The sequence below is a fragment of the Paralichthys olivaceus genome, chromosome 1 (assembly GCF_024713975.1).
Source record: "Paralichthys olivaceus isolate ysfri-2021 chromosome 1, ASM2471397v2, whole genome shotgun sequence".
Classification (NCBI taxonomy): Eukaryota; Metazoa; Chordata; class Actinopteri; order Pleuronectiformes; family Paralichthyidae; genus Paralichthys; species Paralichthys olivaceus.
Genome location: NC_091093.1, coordinates 19,949,004 through 19,962,283, shown reverse-complemented (window position 1 = coordinate 19,962,283; position 13,280 = coordinate 19,949,004). Strand labels below are relative to the sequence as shown.

The 13,280-nt window shown below is 42.6% G+C and overlaps 1 protein-coding gene across 3 annotated transcripts in view; it reads right to left on the bottom strand.

The window, feature by feature from the left end:
- apba2b (amyloid beta (A4) precursor protein-binding, family A, member 2b) overlaps positions 1-13,280 on the bottom strand; it is a 283,847-nt gene that overhangs the window by 151,073 nt on the left and 119,494 nt on the right. The window lies entirely within an intron of this gene.

The window sequence follows — 13,280 nt, the reverse complement described above, 5'->3', positions numbered from 1 at the left end:
CAAAGGTCGTAGAAGCTCGGGGGTGGTACCAATGGATCGGGCATAGCCACATTAGTGGAGATGGAACCAACTTCCAAGTCTCTATGACCTACAGAAAAAAAGTTATTGAAGAATATCTTGAGCTCCAATGGGTATTCATCCCTAACCCTAACCCTAATAGCAACCCTAACCCTAACCCTAATCACAACCCTAACCCTAACCCTAATAGCAACCCTAACCCTAACCCTAATCACAACCCTAACCCTAACCCTAATTGCAACCCTAACCCATATTAGGGATTAATTGGAATAAGTCCGCGCTGCTTGCTCGAAACGTGCTGAAATTTGGTGTGGTTGTGTGGCAGGCCACCCTTTATTAATCATGAAATGCACAAGTCTCTAGGACTTTCAGAAGAAAAGTTATTCAAAAATATCTTGTACTTTTTTTTATAGATTTGGTGGTTTCACCATTTCCGAAGGTCGTAGAAGCTCGGGGATGGTCCCAATGGATTGGGCAGAGCCACATTAGTGGAGATGGAACCAACTTCCAAGTCTCTATGACCTTCAGAAAAAAAGTTATTGAACAATATCTTGAACTCCTATAGGTTTTCATCCCTAACCCTAACCCTAATCACAACCAAAAAATCAAACACTAATCACAACCCTAACCCTACCCCTTCCAAAGGTCGTAGAAGCTCGGGGGTGGTACCAATGGATCGGGCATAGCCACATTAGTGGAGATGGAACCAACTTCCAAGTCTCTATGACCTACAGAAAAAAAGTTATTGAAGAATATCTTGAGCTCCAATGGGTATTCATCCCTAACCCTAACCCTAATAGCAACCCTAACCCTAACCCTAATCACAACCCTAACCCTAACCCTAATTGCAACCCTAACCCTAACCCTAATTGCAACCCTAACCCATATTAGGGATTAATTGGAATAACTCCGCGCTGCTTGCTCGAAACGTGCTGAAATTCGGTGTGGTTGTGTGGCAGGCCACCCTTTATTAATCATGAAATGCACAAGTCTCTAGGACTTTCAGAAGAAAAGTTATTCAAAAATATCTTGTACTTTTTTTTTATAGATTTGGTGGTTTCACCATTTCCGAAGGTCGTAGAAGCTCGGAGATGGTCCCAATGGATCGGGCAGAGCCACGTTAGTGGAGATGGAACCAACTTCCAAGTCTCTATGACCTTCAGAAAAAAAGTTATTGAACAATATCTTGAACTCCTATAGGTTTTGATCCCTAACCCTAACCCTAATCACAACCAAAAAATCAAACACTAATCACAACCCTAACCCTACCCCTTCCAAAGGTCGTAGAAGCTCGGGGGTGGTACCAATGGATCGGGCATAGCCACATTAGTGGAGATGGAACCAACTTCCAAGTCTCTATGACCTACAGAAAAAAAGTTATTGAAGAATATCTTGAGCTCCAATGGGTATTCATCCCTAACCCTAACCCTAATAGCAACCCTAACCCTAACCCTAATCACAACCCTAACCCTAACCCTAATTGCAACCCTAACCCTAACCCTAACCCTAATTGCAACCCTAACCCATATTAGGGATTAATTGGAATAACTCCGCGCTGCTTGCTCGAAACGTGCTGAAATTCGGTGTGGTTGTGTGGCAGGCCACCCTTTATTAATCATGAAATGCACAAGTCTCTAGGACTTTCAGAAGAAAAGTTATTCAAAAATATCTTGTACTTTTTTTTATAGATTTGGTGGTTTCACCATTTCCGAAGGTCGTAGAAGCTCGGGGATGGTCCCAATGGATCGGGCAGAGCCACATTAGTAGAGATGGAACCAACTTTCAAGTCTCTATGACCTTCAGAAAAAAAGTTATTGAACAATATCTTGAACTCCTATAGGTTTTCATCCCTAACCCTAACCCTAATCACAACCAAAAAATCAAACACTAATCACAACCCTAACCCTACCCCTTACAAAGGTCGTAGAAGCTCGGGGGTGGTACCAATGGATCGGGCATAGCCACATTAGGGGAGATGGAACCAACTTCCAAGTCTCTATGACCTACAGAAAAAAAGTTATTGAAGAATATCTTGAGCTCCAATGGGTATTCATCCCTAACCCTAACCCTAATAGCAACCCTAACCCTAACCCTAATCACAACCCTAACCCTAACCCTAATTGCAACCCTAACCCTAACCCTAATTGCAACCCTAACCCTAACCCTAACCCTAATTGCAACCCTAACCCATATTAGGGATTAATTGGAATAACTCCGCGCTGCTTGCTCGAAACGTGCTGAAATTCGGTGTGGTTGTGTGGCAGGCCACCCTTTATTAATCATGAAATGCACAAGTCTCTAGGACTTTCAGAAGAAAAGTTATTCAAAAATATCTTGTACTTTTTTTAATAGATTTGGTGGTTTCACCATTTCCCAAGGTCGTAGAAGCTCGGGGATGGTCCCAATGGATCGGGCAGAGCCACATTAGTGGAGATGGAACCAACTTCCAAGTCTCTATGACCTTCAGAAAAAAAGTTATTGAACAATATCTTGAACTCCTATAGGTTTTCATCCCTAACCCTAACCCTAATCACAACCAAAAAATCAAACACTAATCACAACCCTAACCCTACCCCTTCCAAAGGTCGTAGAAGCTCGGGGGTGGTACCAATGGATCGGGCATAGCCACATTAGTGGAGATGGAACCAACTTCCAAGTCTCTATGACCTACAGAAAAAAAGTTACTGAAGAATATCTTGAGCTCCAATGGGTATTCATCCCTAACCCTAACCCTAATAGCAACCCTAACCCTAACCCTAATCACAACCCTAACCCTAACCCTAATTGCAACCCTAACCCTAACCCTAACCCTAATTGCAACCCTAACCCATATTAGGGATTAATTGGAATAACTCCGCGCTGCTTGCTCGAAACGTGCTGAAATTCGGTGTGGTTGTGTGGCAGGCCACCCTTTATTAATCATGAAATGCACAAGTCTCTAGGACTTTCAGAAGAAAAGTTATTCAAAAATATCTTGTACTTTTTTTTATAGATTTGGTGGTTTCACCATTTCCGAAGGTCGTAGAAGCTCGGGGATGGTCCCAATGGATCGGGCAGAGCCACATTAGTAGAGATGGAACCAACTTTCAAGTCTCTATGACCTTCAGAAAAAAAGTTATTGAACAATATCTTGAACTCCTATAGGTTTTCATCCCTAACCCTAACCCTAATCACAACCAAAAAATCAAACACTAATCACAACCCTAACCCTACCCCTTACAAAGGTCGTAGAAGCTCGGGGGTGGTACCAATGGATCGGGCATAGCCACATTAGGGGAGATGGAACCAACTTCCAAGTCTCTATGACCTACAGAAAAAAAGTTATTGAAGAATATCTTGAGCTCCAATGGGTATTCATCCCTAACCCTAACCCTAATAGCAACCCTAACCCTAACCCTAATCACAACCCTAACCCTAACCCTAATTGCAACCCTAACCCTAACCCTAATTGCAACCCTAACCCTAACCCTAACCCTAATTGCAACCCTAACCCATATTAGGGATTAATTGGAATAACTCCGCGCTGCTTGCTCGAAACGTGCTGAAATTCGGTGTGGTTGTGTGGCAGGCCACCCTTTATTAATCATGAAATGCACAAGTCTCTAGGACTTTCAGAAGAAAAGTTATTCAAAAATATCTTGTACTTTTTTTAATAGATTTGGTGGTTTCACCATTTCCCAAGGTCGTAGAAGCTCGGGGATGGTCCCAATGGATCGGGCAGAGCCACATTAGTGGAGATGGAACCAACTTCCAAGTCTCTATGACCTTCAGAAAAAAAGTTATTGAACAATATCTTGAACTCCTATAGGTTTTCATCCCTAACCCTAACCCTAATCACAACCAAAAAATCAAACACTAATCACAACCCTAACCCTACCCCTTCCAAAGGTCGTAGAAGCTCGGGGGTGGTACCAATGGATCGGGCATAGCCACATTAGTGGAGATGGAACCAACTTCCAAGTCTCTATGACCTACAGAAAAAAAGTTATTGAAGAATATCTTGAGCTCCAATGGGTATTCATCCCTAACCCTAACCCTAATAGCAACCCTAACCCTAACCCTAATCACAACCCTAACCCTAACCCTAATTGCAACCCTAACCCTAACCCTAATTGCAACCCTAACCCTAACCCTAACCCTAATTGCAACCCTAACCCATATTAGGGATTAATTGGAATAACTCCGCGCTGCTTGCTCGAAACGTGCTGAAATTCGGTGTGGTTGTGTGGCAGGCCACCCTTTATTAATCATGAAATGCACAAGTCTCTAGGACTTTCAGAAGAAAAGTTATTCAAAAATATCTTGTACTTTTTTTAATAGATTTGGTGGTTTCACCATTTCCCAAGGTCGTAGAAGCTCGGGGATGGTCCCAATGGATCGGGCAGAGCCACATTAGTGGAGATGGAACCAACTTCCAAGTCTCTATGACCTTCAGAAAAAAAGTTATTGAACAATATCTTGAACTCCTATAGGTTTTCATCCCTAACCCTAACCCTAATCACAACCAAAAAATCAAACACTAATCACAACCCTAACCCTACCCCTTCCAAAGGTCGTAGAAGCTCGGGGGTGGTACCAATGGATCGGGCATAGCCACATTAGTGGAGATGGAACCAACTTCCAAGTCTCTATGACCTACAGAAAAAAAGTTATTGAAGAATATCTTGAGCTCCAATGGGTATTCATCCCTAACCCTAACCCTAATAGCAACCCTAACCCTAACCCTAATCACAACCCTAACCCTAACCCTAATTGCAACCCTAACCCTAACCCTAATTGCAACCCTAACCCTAACCCTAACCCTAATTGCAACCCTAACCCATATTAGGGATTAATTGGAATAACTCCGCGCTGCTTGCTCGAAACGTGCTGAAATTCGGTGTGGTTGTGTGGCAGGCCACCCTTTATTAATCATGAAATGCACAAGTCTCTAGGACTTTCAGAAGAAAAGTTATTCAAAAATATCTTGTACTTTTTTTAATAGATTTGGTGGTTTCACCATTTCCCAAGGTCGTAGAAGCTCGGGGATGGTCCCAATGGATCGGGCAGAGCCACATTAGTGGAGATGGAACCAACTTCCAAGTCTCTATGACCTTCAGAAAAAAAGTTATTGAACAATATCTTGAACTCCTATAGGTTTTCATCCCTAACCCTAACCCTAATCACAACCAAAAAATCAAACACTAATCACAACCCTAACCCTACCCCTTCCAAAGGTCGTAGAAGCTCGGGGGTGGTACCAATGGATCGGGCATAGCCACATTAGTTGAGATGGAACCAACTTCCAAGTCTCTATGACCTACAGAAAAAAAGTTATTGAAGAATATCTTGAGCTCCAATGGGTATTCATCCCTAACCCTAATCCTAATAGCAACCCTAACCCTAACCCTAATAGCAACCCTAACCCTAACCCTAATCACAACCCTAACCCTAACCCTAATTGCAACCTTAACCCTAACCCTAACCCTAATTGCAACCCTAACCCATATTAGGGATTAATTGGAATAACTCCGCGCTGCTTGCTCGACACGTGCTGAAATTCGGTGTGGTTGTGTGGCAGGCCGCCCTTTATTAATCATGAAATGCACAAGTCTCTAGGACTTTCAGAAGAAAAGTTATTCAAAAATATCTTGTACTTTTTTTTATAGATTTGGTGGTTTCACCATTTCCGAAGGTCGTAGAAGCTCGGGGATGGTCCCAATGGATCGGGCAGAGCCACATTAGTGGAGATGGAACCAACTTCCAAGTCTCTATGACCTTCAGAAAAAAAGTTATTGAACAATATCTTGAACTCCTATAGGTTTTCATCCCTAACCCTAACCCTAATCACAACCAAAAAATCAAACACTAATCACAACCCTAACCCTACCCCTTCCAAAGGTCGTAGAAGCTCGGGGGTGGTACCAATGGATCGGGCATAGCCACATTAGTGGAGATGGAACCAACTTCCAAGTCTCTATGACCTACAGAAAAAAAGTTATTGAAGAATATCTTGAGCTCCAATGGGTATTCATCCCTAACCCTAATCCTAATAGCAACCCTAACCCTAACCCTAATAGCAACCCTAACCCTATCCCTAATCACAACCCTAACCCTAACCCTAATTGCAACCCTAACCCTAACCCTAACCCTAATTGCAACCCTAACCCATATTAGGGATTAATTGGAATAACTCCGCGCTGCTTGCTCGACACGTGCTGAAATTCGGTGTGGTTGTGTGGCAGGCCGCCCTTTATTAATCATGAAATGCACAAGTCTCTAGGACTTTCAGAAGAAAAGTTATTCAAAAATATCTTGTACTTTTTTTTATAGATTTGGTGGTTTCACCATTTCCGAAGGTCGTAGAAGCTCGGGGATGGTCCCAATGGATCGGGCAGAGCCACATTAGTGGAGATGGAACCAACTTCCAAGTCTCTATGACCTTCAGAAAAAAAGTTATTGAACAATATCTTGAACTCCTATAGGTTTTCATCCCTAACCCTAACCCTAATCACAACCAAAAAATCAAACACTAATCACAACCCTAACCCTACCCCTTCCAAAGGTCGTAGAAGCTCGGGGGTGGTACCAATGGATCGGGCATAGCCACATTAGTGGAGATGGAACCAACTTCCAAGTCTCTATGACCTACAGAAAAAAAGTTACTGAAGAATATCTTGAGCTCCAATGGGTATTCATCCCTAACCCTAACCCTAATAGCAACCCTAACCCTAACCCTAATCACAACCCTAACCCTAACCCTAATTGCAACCCTAACCCATATTAGGGATTAATTGGAATAAGTCCGCGCTGCTTGCTCGAAACGTGCTGAAATTTGGTGTGGTTGTGTGGCAGGCCACCCTTTATTAATCATGAAATGCACAAGTCTCTAGGACTTTCAGAAGAAAAGTTATTCAAAAATATCTTGTACTTTTTTTTATAGATTTGGTGGTTTCACCATTTCCGAAGGTCGTAGAAGCTCGGGGATGGTCCCAATGGATTGGGCAGAGCCACATTAGTGGAGATGGAACCAACTTCCAAGTCTCTATGACCTTCAGAAAAAAAGTTATTGAACAATATCTTGAACTCCTATAGGTTTTCATCCCTAACCCTAACCCTAATCACAACCAAAAAATCAAACACTAATCACAACCCTAACCCTACCCCTTCCAAAGGTCGTAGAAGCTCGGGGGTGGTACCAATGGATCGGGCATAGCCACATTAGTGGAGATGGAACCAACTTCCAAGTCTCTATGACCTACAGAAAAAAAGTTATTGAAGAATATCTTGAGCTCCAATGGGTATTCATCCCTAACCCTAACCCTAATAGCAACCCTAACCCTAACCCTAATCACAACCCTAACCCTAACCCTAATTGCAACCCTAACCCTAACCCTAATTGCAACCCTAACCCATATTAGGGATTAATTGGAATAACTCCGCGCTGCTTGCTCGAAACGTGCTGAAATTCGGTGTGGTTGTGTGGCAGGCCACCCTTTATTAATCATGAAATGCACAAGTCTCTAGGACTTTCAGAAGAAAAGTTATTCAAAAATATCTTGTACTTTTTTTTTATAGATTTGGTGGTTTCACCATTTCCGAAGGTCGTAGAAGCTCGGAGATGGTCCCAATGGATCGGGCAGAGCCACGTTAGTGGAGATGGAACCAACTTCCAAGTCTCTATGACCTTCAGAAAAAAAGTTATTGAACAATATCTTGAACTCCTATAGGTTTTGATCCCTAACCCTAACCCTAATCACAACCAAAAAATCAAACACTAATCACAACCCTAACCCTACCCCTTCCAAAGGTCGTAGAAGCTCGGGGGTGGTACCAATGGATCGGGCATAGCCACATTAGTGGAGATGGAACCAACTTCCAAGTCTCTATGACCTACAGAAAAAAAGTTATTGAAGAATATCTTGAGCTCCAATGGGTATTCATCCCTAACCCTAACCCTAATAGCAACCCTAACCCTAACCCTAATCACAACCCTAACCCTAACCCTAATTGCAACCCTAACCCTAACCCTAACCCTAATTGCAACCCTAACCCATATTAGGGATTAATTGGAATAACTCCGCGCTGCTTGCTCGAAACGTGCTGAAATTCGGTGTGGTTGTGTGGCAGGCCACCCTTTATTAATCATGAAATGCACAAGTCTCTAGGACTTTCAGAAGAAAAGTTATTCAAAAATATCTTGTACTTTTTTTTATAGATTTGGTGGTTTCACCATTTCCGAAGGTCGTAGAAGCTCGGAGATGGTCCCAATGGATCGGGCAGAGCCACATTAGTAGAGATGGAACCAACTTTCAAGTCTCTATGACCTTCAGAAAAAAAGTTATTGAACAATATCTTGAACTCCTATAGGTTTTGATCCCTAACCCTAACCCTAATCACAACCAAAAAATCAAACACTAATCACAACCCTAACCCTACCCCTTCCAAAGGTCGTAGAAGCTCGGGGGTGGTACCAATGGATCGGGCATAGCCACATTAGTGGAGATGGAACCAACTTCCAAGTCTCTATGACCTACAGAAAAAAAGTTATTGAAGAATATCTTGAGCTCCAATGGGTATTCATCCCTAACCCTAACCCTAATAGCAACCCTAACCCTAACCCTAATCACAACCCTAACCCTAACCCTAATCACAACCCTAACCCTAACCCTAATTGCAACCCTAACCCATATTAGGGATTAATTGGAATAACTCCGCGCTGCTTGCTCGAAACGTGCTGAAATTCGGTGTGGTTGTGTGGCAGGCCACCCTTTATTAATCATGAAATGCACAAGTCTCTAGGACTTTCAGAAGAAAAGTTATTCAAAAATATCTTGTACTTTTTTTTATAGATTTGGTGGTTTCACCATTTCCGAAGGTCGTAGAAGCTCGGGGATGGTCCCAATGGATTGGGCAGAGCCACATTAGTGGAGATGGAACCAACTTCCAAGTCTCTATGACCTTCAGAAAAAAAGTTATTGAACAATATCTTGAACTCCTATAGGTTTTCATCCCTAACCCTAACCCTAATCACAACCAAAAAATCAAACACTAATCACAACCCTAACCCTACCCCTTCCAAAGGTCGTAGAAGCTCGGGGGTGGTACCAATGGATCGGGCATAGCCACATTAGTGGAGATGGAACCAACTTCCAAGTCTCTATGACCTACAGAAAAAAAGTTATTGAAGAATATCTTGAGCTCCAATGGGTATTCATCCCTAACCCTAACCCTAATAGCAACCCTAACCCTAACCCTAATCACAACCCTAACCCTAACCCTAATTGCAACCCTAACCCTAACCCTAATTGCAACCCTAACCCATATTAGGGATTAATTGGAATAACTCCGCGCTGCTTGCTCGAAACGTGCTGAAATTCGGTGTGGTTGTGTGGCAGGCCACCCTTTATTAATCATGAAATGCACAAGTCTCTAGGACTTTCAGAAGAAAAGTTATTCAAAAATATCTTGTACTTTTTTTTTATAGATTTGGTGGTTTCACCATTTCCGAAGGTCGTAGAAGCTCGGAGATGGTCCCAATGGATCGGGCAGAGCCACGTTAGTGGAGATGGAACCAACTTCCAAGTCTCTATGACCTTCAGAAAAAAAGTTATTGAACAATATCTTGAACTCCTATAGGTTTTGATCCCTAACCCTAACCCTAATCACAACCAAAAAATCAAACACTAATCACAACCCTAACCCTACCCCTTCCAAAGGTCGTAGAAGCTCGGGGGTGGTACCAATGGATCGGGCATAGCCACATTAGTGGAGATGGAACCAACTTCCAAGTCTCTATGACCTACAGAAAAAAAGTTATTGAAGAATATCTTGAGCTCCAATGGGTATTCATCCCTAACCCTAACCCTAATAGCAACCCTAACCCTAACCCTAATCACAACCCTAACCCTAACCCTAATTGCAACCCTAACCCTAACCCTAACCCTAATTGCAACCCTAACCCATATTAGGGATTAATTGGAATAACTCCGCGCTGCTTGCTCGAAACGTGCTGAAATTCGGTGTGGTTGTGTGGCAGGCCACCCTTTATTAATCATGAAATGCACAAGTCTCTAGGACTTTCAGAAGAAAAGTTATTCAAAAATATCTTGTACTTTTTTTTATAGATTTGGTGGTTTCACCATTTCCGAAGGTCGTAGAAGCTCGGAGATGGTCCCAATGGATCGGGCAGAGCCACATTAGTAGAGATGGAACCAACTTTCAAGTCTCTATGACCTTCAGAAAAAAAGTTATTGAACAATATCTTGAACTCCTATAGGTTTTGATCCCTAACCCTAACCCTAATCACAACCAAAAAATCAAACACTAATCACAACCCTAACCCTACCCCTTCCAAAGGTCGTAGAAGCTCGGGGGTGGTACCAATGGATCGGGCATAGCCACATTAGTGGAGATGGAACCAACTTCCAAGTCTCTATGACCTACAGAAAAAAAGTTATTGAAGAATATCTTGAGCTCCAATGGGTATTCATCCCTAACCCTAACCCTAATAGCAACCCTAACCCTAACCCTAATCACAACCCTAACCCTAACCCTAATCACAACCCTAACCCTAACCCTAATTGCAACCCTAACCCATATTAGGGATTAATTGGAATAACTCCGCGCTGCTTGCTCGAAACGTGCTGAAATTCGGTGTGGTTGTGTGGCAGGCCACCCTTTATTAATCATGAAATGCACAAGTCTCTAGGACTTTCAGAAGAAAAGTTATTCAAAAATATCTTGTACTTTTTTTTATAGATTTGGTGGTTTCACCATTTCCGAAGGTCGTAGAAGCTCGGGGATGGTCCCAATGGATTGGGCAGAGCCACATTAGTGGAGATGGAACCAACTTCCAAGTCTCTATGACCTTCAGAAAAAAAGTTATTGAACAATATCTTGAACTCCTATAGGTTTTCATCCCTAACCCTAACCCTAATCACAACCAAAAAATCAAACACTAATCACAACCCTAACCCTACCCCTTCCAAAGGTCGTAGAAGCTCGGGGGTGGTACCAATGGATCGGGCATAGCCACATTAGTGGAGATGGAACCAACTTCCAAGTCTCTATGACCTACAGAAAAAAAGTTATTGAAGAATATCTTGAGCTCCAATGGGTATTCATCCCTAACCCTAACCCTAATAGCAACCCTAACCCTAACCCTAATCACAACCCTAACCCTAACCCTAATTGCAACCCTAACCCTAACCCTAATTGCAACCCTAACCCATATTAGGGATTAATTGGAATAACTCCGCGCTGCTTGCTCGAAACGTGCTGAAATTCGGTGTGGTTGTGTGGCAGGCCACCCTTTATTAATCATGAAATGCACAAGTCTCTAGGACTTTCAGAAGAAAAGTTATTCAAAAATATCTTGTACTTTTTTTTTATAGATTTGGTGGTTTCACCATTTCCGAAGGTCGTAGAAGCTCGGAGATGGTCCCAATGGATCGGGCAGAGCCACGTTAGTGGAGATGGAACCAACTTCCAAGTCTCTATGACCTTCAGAAAAAAAGTTATTGAACAATATCTTGAACTCCTATAGGTTTTGATCCCTAACCCTAACCCTAATCACAACCAAAAAATCAAACACTAATCACAACCCTAACCCTACCCCTTCCAAAGGTCGTAGAAGCTCGGGGGTGGTACCAATGGATCGGGCATAGCCACATTAGTGGAGATGGAACCAACTTCCAAGTCTCTATGACCTACAGAAAAAAAGTTATTGAAGAATATCTTGAGCTCCAATGGGTATTCATCCCTAACCCTAACCCTAATAGCAACCCTAACCCTAACCCTAATCACAACCCTAACCCTAACCCTAATTGCAACCCTAACCCTAACCCTAACCCTAATTGCAACCCTAACCCATATTAGGGATTAATTGGAATAACTCCGCGCTGCTTGCTCGAAACGTGCTGAAATTCGGTGTGGTTGTGTGGCAGGCCACCCTTTATTAATCATGAAATGCACAAGTCTCTAGGACTTTCAGAAGAAAAGTTATTCAAAAATATCTTGTACTTTTTTTTATAGATTTGGTGGTTTCACCATTTCCGAAGGTCGTAGAAGCTCGGAGATGGTCCCAATGGATCGGGCAGAGCCACATTAGTAGAGATGGAACCAACTTTCAAGTCTCTATGACCTTCAGAAAAAAAGTTATTGAACAATATCTTGAACTCCTATAGGTTTTGATCCCTAACCCTAACCCTAATCACAACCAAAAAATCAAACACTAATCACAACCCTAACCCTACCCCTTCCAAAGGTCGTAGAAGCTCGGGGGTGGTACCAATGGATCGGGCATAGCCACATTAGTGGAGATGGAACCAACTTCCAAGTCTCTATGACCTACAGAAAAAAAGTTATTGAAGAATATCTTGAGCTCCAATGGGTATTCATCCCTAACCCTAACCCTAATAGCAACCCTAACCCTAACCCTAATCACAACCCTAACCCTAACCCTAATTGCAACCCTAACCCTAACCCTAACCCTAATTGCAACCCTAACCCATATTAGGGATTAATTGGAATAACTCCGCGCTGCTTGCTCGAAACGTGCTGAAATTCGGTGTGGTTGTGTGGCAGGCCACCCTTTATTAATCATGAAATGCACAAGTCTCTAGGACTTTCAGAAGAAAAGTTATTCAAAAATATCTTGTACTTTTTTTAATAGATTTGGTGGTTTCACCATTTCCCAAGGTCGTAGAAGCTCGGGGATGGTCCCAATGGATCGGGCAGAGCCACATTAGTGGAGATGGAACCAACTTCCAAGTCTCTATGACCTTCAGAAAAAAAGTTATTGAACAATATCTTGAACTCCTATAGGTTTTCATCCCTAACCCTAACCCTAATCACAACCAAAAAATCAAACACTAATCACAACCCTAACCCTACCCCTTCCAAAGGTCGTAGAAGCTCGGGGGTGGTACCAATGGATCGGGCATAGCCACATTAGTGGAGATGGAACCAACTTCCAAGTCTCTATGACCTACAGAAAAAAAGTTACTGAAGAATATCTTGAGCTCCAATGGGTATTCATCCCTAACCCTAACCCTAATAGCAACCCTAACCCTAACCCTAATCACAACCCTAACCCTAACCCTAATTGCAACCCTAACCCTAACCCTAACCCTAATTGCAACCCTAACCCATATTAGGGATTAATTGGAATAACTCCGCGCTGCTTGCTCGAAACGTGCTGAAATTCGGTGTGGTTGTGTGGCAGGCCACCCTTTATTAATCATGAAATGCACAAGTCTCTAGGACTTTCAGAAGAAAAG